The following is a 7,500-nucleotide window of genomic DNA, read 5'->3' on the forward strand; positions in this document are numbered from 1 at the left end:
TGCTTCACCGCTCAGGAAAAACGATCTTGACACATTCTCATTCAGAAAACAAACAGAGCTTGATTGTTTTCGGTTTTGAGTGAGTGAAAGCGGCGGCCATTTTTACACGTCGCCAAGATTGCACAGACTGAAAATGGAAACGTTTGGAGGAAAAAATAGCACTCGCCAGTGAAGCATCAAAGTTCATGAACGTGTTTGCAAAGCCCTCGACCCACCTTCCTCCCCCTTTCTATGACTTCCTCTGCCCCCCCCCCCCCCCCCCCCCTCCTCCCCTCCCTCTTGCAGCCACCTTTCTCCCAGTTTCTGTCGCGGTGATCTTATCACACCTCTTCTGATTTCATTTGACGGTCACCAGCTAATCAGAGGCCAACATCTGGGTGGTTCCCATGGCAACCGACGGGACCAAATATTCTCGGCCTTAAAAGGTGGACCCGAGGTCTGGTTGCTGGGGGGGGGGGGGCATTAGATTGACAGCTTTGATAGACAGAGCCGAACAGAGGCCTGAATGACACGACACTACCACAGCAGCGTGTGTGTGTGTGTGTGTGTGTGTGTCTGTGTGTGTGTGACCTCATTTCCCTTGAGTGCTCTGCCCATCCCATGGGCGCAGTGGGAAAGGGTGGAGGGCTGTTTGTTTGTGAATCTGGGTATATGTGAGGGAGAATAGGCATATAGATGGAGCCATTTACTAACTGTACCAAAGGGCTCTGAGCAGCCTGAACAGCGTCCTCAGTTTATAAATACATTCATACACAATCGTGTTTTCAGAGGAAGTGCTCTGAGCAGTGTATAGACTTCTGCTGCCTCCATTTTGAGCCACCAAGAGCCTAAAGAGCATTACCACATCCTTATTTAACAACCGGAGCTGCCGGTTAGGCGTCAGTGCATTTGTTTGCTTTTTCACAGATTGTCTGAGACACAGACTCACATTTGATTGATCAGTGCATTGACTGATTCCTTTTTACCTGTTAATTACTGTCACTCTTCTTCCTTCTCTTCTGGCAGCCTTCCCTGAACTGGTCTGCCCCTCTTCTACTTACCAGGGCCCATTAAAGTTGGATTCCTCCAGGGTAAGTAAAAACTTCATTTATCGAAGACGGGAAACGTCCAGACCCCCCCCCCCCCCCCCCCCCACACACACACACACACAGCTGTAACTGCATTAAGAGCCAGCCAACGGATGGGACGTGGGACAGAGCACCCTGGCCTGTCCGCTAATGCCCGCACCATAAGCGCACAGGCATGGCTTGGAATGGTAATTGATTTTTGTAAAAACGTGACTCAGTTTTTGTCGTACCATGACGACTATGAATTACTGCCAACTCGTAAATCGCCTGTAATGCAAAGAAATATCTAATCTTCCTGAATTCTTGGTAAGACGCACTATTTAATTATTGTCTATTCGAGTTGCATGGGTGTCGTTTAGTCACATTTAACCCTAATCCTAACCCCACAACAATCGCTCGTCCGATCCTGATTCGAATGTCTTTGACATCATTTATGGTGTCCCACCCACCTCCAACCAGTGATGTCAGCACGAAGAAGCGTACCGGGAAGGTAAAGAAAATGAAAATAAGACCTAGAAAACAAAGGTTTGGTCATGGTCATGTAATGTGATCAGAAGACTCCGGATCTGATTTTGATTTATGTAGACATATAATCTAATGTTAGTTTATTTATTACAAGTAAAAGCAAATCAGCCCACAACAACATGGGACCTCGGTTGTCAGTTGTGGGTGTGGCTGTTTTCCCTCATTGTCGGCATGCATTATTGGACAATTTGAATCAATTTGAAAGAATGCATCATTACACAATAAATCGGCCTCCATCAGCAGACTGGCCTCACAAACGGTGCCGTTAGAGATAATACCCCAGGGATCCCAGAGGACAGACTGGCAAAGGGCAGGGAATAAAAGGGGAAATTAGGATGGGGGGGGGTCAGTGCAGAGAAAGTCATTGAGTATCAGGGGAGTTGTATGGACCTGTTATGGTTGAGCTATAATTAAGATGGGCTAACAGAATGTGTGGAGGGAGTGTAAATGCATTAGGATCCCCTAAGCCTCAGCCTGCTGGGATCAATAAGTCCCCATCGACATCATGCTGGACAGAAGTCTCGCTCAGGCTCTGACTCCGTGGTGCTAAACTGATGTGTGCTAATGTGTATTCCCTTTCAAATCCAGCGTTATACACTGAAGAAAGAGAATAGTAGACTGAAATAGGGCAGAAGGACCAGCGCAGGCAGGAAGTGAAGGCAAACGGAAGCCCACTTTGAGGCGCTGATGACAGGCAGAGGGAGGAGCGCAGATAACCTTGCTGGGTTAAAAGCTTCCTCCAAAGCCTAATGAGGTATCCCATTTACAAAGACCCCCCCCCCCTACTCGGTCCGATAAACGGCAATATTAATTAAAAAGCTCCAATTGAATCTGTCTGATGGACGATTAGCAGGATAGGGCTTATTTCTGAATGATGGGGTCAGTTGATAGAGGAAAGGAGACAAGTGAACACTGATAGGATGACATGCACACAAACTCTAGGGAACATCAGAACTGTCAGTATCACGTAAGGGATGAGGAGATTTGCTAATTTTATTTCTACCTCAGACTCGAGTTGCACAAGAGGTGTTTGTTGCGATCGATGGGAGATATGAGAAAGGGAACGAGCAAGCCGATTAGCAACATTGCAAATACGTGGTTATCTGAGTGTTTTTATTTAGATTGAAAAATACTTTTCTTGGTTTGTACAAAAAACAGGCCGTATAAAAATATTCGGCCTGTTAGTCCGTGCACAACTTCTCAACAAATGGATGCTCAAACAACCTCCTACTTTTTATTGTGTTGTAATCTACTATGTCATTAAACTTCAGAATGTTTAGCTGGATGAAAAGTGTTTCGTTCGTTCTCTATAATGATTTTTATTGATAATTCCCATGGCTTTCTATGTTTTATATATGTTTTATGTATAATATATGTTTTGTAGGTGCCTCCCCCAACCTATACACAATTAAATAATTAAGTAATTATAGTCCTAAATGTATGGAAATTCTATTACAGATTGCAAGTTAAATCAATTTTTACAACATATTCCAGATGCTGGGGGCGACGCTTTCTCACAGCTCAGCGGTAGCTCTCGGTGTGAAAGTTTGGGGATGTCTGTTTATGGTGAGTTATGTAGACACAGCTTGGCTTGGCTTGGCTTGGCTGGGATGCCCTGCCTCTACCTCTACACCTCCCCGGGGAGAACTGGGGGATCAGATAAAACCGGGTTCCCACATCAGGGTCAGAATGACAGTTGAATGTCTGAGGAAGAGTGATGGTTGTGGGATTAAGATGGGAGGAGTATCGTTTATACCAGCGGTCCCCTCGGAGGACCCTCCAGAGGCTACGGAATATGTTGAGCGTAATAAAGCAAATTATTTGGGGGAAATCACTGGTGACAATTGCATTAAAAAAAAAACTGAGATAATAATTATTCTCTTTTTGTTATGATACGAATGTTTTGCGCGAGTCTGGAAATCAACGTGAAGAAGAGCTGAGGCTTCACTTGTTCTAAATAGTTGTATCCAATTAGCTCGAGAACGTCAATGTGAACAGTCAGATATTTGTAACTGATTAGATTGTAGCTTGACAAGGAAACTGATTGAAATTCTCCTGGGACCCTTACTCTCCTTCTGGTTTTTCACAATAAAGCCAGATAACAAACGCTTTCCCACATTTGGTTCAACCGTGTTTGCGCCAAGGTGGTATAGTAACAGCCAAATGGCTGTAGAATCCCCTCCGGGCGAGCATAAGATGGGTTAAACTATCTTTTAAAACATCATTGGTATACTGTATTGTAACAGCAAGTGAATATTTTTAGCAGAACTTTAAACTTGGATTTAGCAGAACTTGGATTTGTAATTATCTGCTTGTGTTTGGCACTTTGTTACATCTCCTTGTTTTAGATTGTAATTTACAGGCAGGAAAAGCTTGTAACATTCATGCATATCTTATAAAGGTGATTGTTGTCTTTTTAATTTGAAATTATTTTTTTTTAAAAAGACTAAGCATTACTTTAAAAATAAAGCAAGATGGTACACTCTCAAAAACTCATCCATGGTTGCTGACTTTACCACAGAAAAAAAAACAAGCTGCAGAAACAATCTGTAAAACAATCTGTATTATTGTTCTTAGCCTGTGTGTAACCTTTCACATATTTTCCCTCTTGGTTGATGCCACTTCAAGACTCCGTGTCTCTGCTAGACGCACACACATGTACATGTTTCTTTTACAAACGGTCATGCCTCTTATAACCATGAACTGACCTATTAACCCAATATATAGCGCCATCTAAATTCAGTCACATGCTTACATATGAACGCACTCGTACTGGTCTGAGTTGCTTCGTGGAAACACACGGCGTTGGTCAGTCAGACTAACTGGCTCTGCGGTTAATCGAGTAGAGTGTGTGGCCTTGCGTGGCCCTGGCCTGACCCCTCTGTAGCCAAGGACACCGCTGAGCCTCAGCTTTGATACATTTGATACGGTTTAAGAGAGGAATGAAGACCTAAGCCTGTTTACATTTGAACTGGATTAGTGTTGGGGTGACAGTGCAGTAACGAGAGCGAGAGTGTGAGGGTCAGAGAAAGCAGAAGTTCTAAAACCATGGCCTCTATTCTGACTCTGACAAACGGCCGTGTTGCTTTGTGTTGCGTTAGAGTTTGTGTCATCTTCTTTCATTTATTCTGCCATAGTTGTGTAGATTATTATAGTCTGGTGGAGGATGTTTCTGGAATTAATTCATACTCTTTCTGGTTGTATTTTTGTGGTGTGTGACTATTTTTATCCCCCCCCTCACTGGCATTCATGCTACTTGGATAACACAACAAGAATGGTTATTTTTGTTATTAACTTATTTCATATGGTTTCAAAAGCATTCAGAATTTTTCAGTGGAATTTTCAAATGAAAAAATATGGGGAAAAAATTCGAAATACCCATATTTTCACCATTTTCTTTAACATTTATGAATTAATTGTGAATCCCCCAAGGAGAATCTTTCACCGCATTTGACCCATCCCATCCTTCTTACTACCCAACACACAGCCACCCCATTATTTCATCAGGCATTCATTAAATAAAGAAATATTAATTCAAACTTTTATAATAATAATGTATTAGAAAAAATTTAAGATAATCCAACTTTGTTCCAAATCAGTTAGTTTTCCTATCTTGAGGATACATTTCATGAAATGTACAACATTTTCAGGTTTTAAAGAAGAAAGTTCCAATTATTAAATATACTGTAAAATTGACATTTAATGCTAATTATATATTTACCCTTTGATATGACCTTCATTTTTCTCCAGAGCCTTATTTGTTCAGAGACTAGACTCTCTTTTCCGACACACATGGGAGCCGAGAGCGGATATATCATCTCCTGATATCTCCTGATTTCTATTCATCTGTGCTTGATCGACATACCAGGAGTGGAAGTTGTTGTATCCAGTGCATTAACCCTTTCAGTCAAAGAATCCATATTGTCTTTATTATGGATATTATACCATTATGTATTCGTAAAATGGGCACCTGCACATTATTGTAATGGAGGGACTGAGCAGGAGAAATCTGATCTCTCTCCTCGTGTGTTTCTTGTTCTTTTACTCTCTTTCATCGTCACTCCGCCAACGCCCCCCCCTCCCCCCACACACATCACTGTCTCCCTTTCCTCAAGTAATGATTTGATGTTGCTAATGGCTTCCTAAATTTTGTAGAAAGGCCAGAACCAGTGGCGTCTAGAGTTTCAGGTGCTGGAGGTCTGCCAGCCGATGAGGGAACTTGAAGAGGGGCGGCCGGGGGATCGCAGCGGCCCAAGCCCGGGTTGGATACTGCACAGGTATAGAGGTTGGCTAACGGGCGTGGGGGATCAGCAGGGTGTTGCGCTCATAATTCGTTCCTTTCAAGACTTTATTATTTCCTGTTTTTCCAACATCCGTACGTCATAAGATGAAGAAATCCCCCCCCCATGAATCAGTGTTTGAAACCTAAACTGCCTTGTTTGTCAGACGTACTAATGGCAGGAGAATTATCGAGAGACAAGCGATATAAATACTTTAGAGTCACTGATTCAAAACAAATATAAATAAATTAACCCTCCATAAAAACCAAGTCAGCTTCTGCCAGCCGGTAACTACAGTGAGTGAATGATAACATTTAGTCTCATGGTGTGTCTGGTCGCTGCTGGGACTAACACATGAAGATGGAGCCTCTGCACTGCCGGCACAATGGGCTCTATTGTCGGATCGCTTTCTACTGCTCATTCAACTTAGCCCACATGAAAGTTAATGGGAGCGACAAAGACGAATTGATGTGCTGTTCGGTTATGCGCTTGTGTGTCTGCTGGTGTGTGCGCTCGTGCCTGTTTGTGCGCACACTGCGCAGTGTGTTTGTTTGCTTGTCACATGATGTCCTGTGGCAATCCCTAACTAACCATGCAGGCGCCAGTGGAGGGTGGAGGGGGCGGGGGGGGAGATGAAGGCAAGAGATGGGCACGAGAAGATACAGAAGAGGGAAGAGGAGCAATGGAGCCGGGTGGCTGACTGCTGTCACATGATGGCCATTTAATGAAGCCAAACTGCATTCAGGCGGTTGAAGAGCTGCACAGATGACTCATGACCTGACTTAGCACTGTACAAAGAGACCTGAAGTTTAATGTTCTAATCAGAGGGACTTATTTTGCTGCTAAGTATTATATAGTAAAATATTCTGATGCGACTCTAACATTAGAAATCAAACCAACCATGGGACATTTTTACACGGATCTTTGGCTCGCTAATGTCCTTTGATGCTCTTTGGTGTGCGTGTACTGTATGTCCCAGAATCTTGGATCCGCTGACAGTCTTTAATATAGTCTGTAAAGTATAATGGGGGTATTAAAGATATTTTCATGAGGCAGAGGGTTTCATCACTTCCAAATTAAATATGAAGCATTATGCCGCAGTGGTTTTTTTTTTTTTCTGAACAAAATGCCTTAGCGGTTTGACGGGCGTCCAGAGTCAGCGGACAAAGGATGAATGGGGTGATGAGCGTGAAAGCAGCAAAAGCCAACAAAGTGGCGATGTGTGGCTTTTATCACAGATGTCTCATGTTTAATGCTCACAGGCCATTAATCAGACGGCCTGTATGCGCGTACGACTTGGATGGAACTCTGAGCGTCTGTGTGAGGACTCGTGTAACCGAGGTGATACTGTTTACCCAGAGAATAATCAGTGACTGGCCGCAGGCCTCGTAGGGTTGGCCATGGTAGGCCACCGTGAAATGATGCTGACAATGGCAGCCTGTTGCCTTCATCAATGCAGCTGTGTGTTGCTTGTTTACATTGTTTCTAAGTGCAATTTTAGATTATAGAACCATTATACAGATTGCCTCTTTTCTTCAATGTACAGATCTCGATCGCCCTTTCTCACAGCCTGTCGGGGGCGGGACTGTCGTACCTTCATTTTGTCTCACAGCGTTGTAGCCTGTGTC

This window comes from Brachionichthys hirsutus, chromosome 8 (genome assembly GCF_040956055.1).
Source record: "Brachionichthys hirsutus isolate HB-005 chromosome 8, CSIRO-AGI_Bhir_v1, whole genome shotgun sequence".
NCBI lineage: Eukaryota > Metazoa > Chordata > Actinopteri > Lophiiformes > Brachionichthyidae > Brachionichthys > Brachionichthys hirsutus.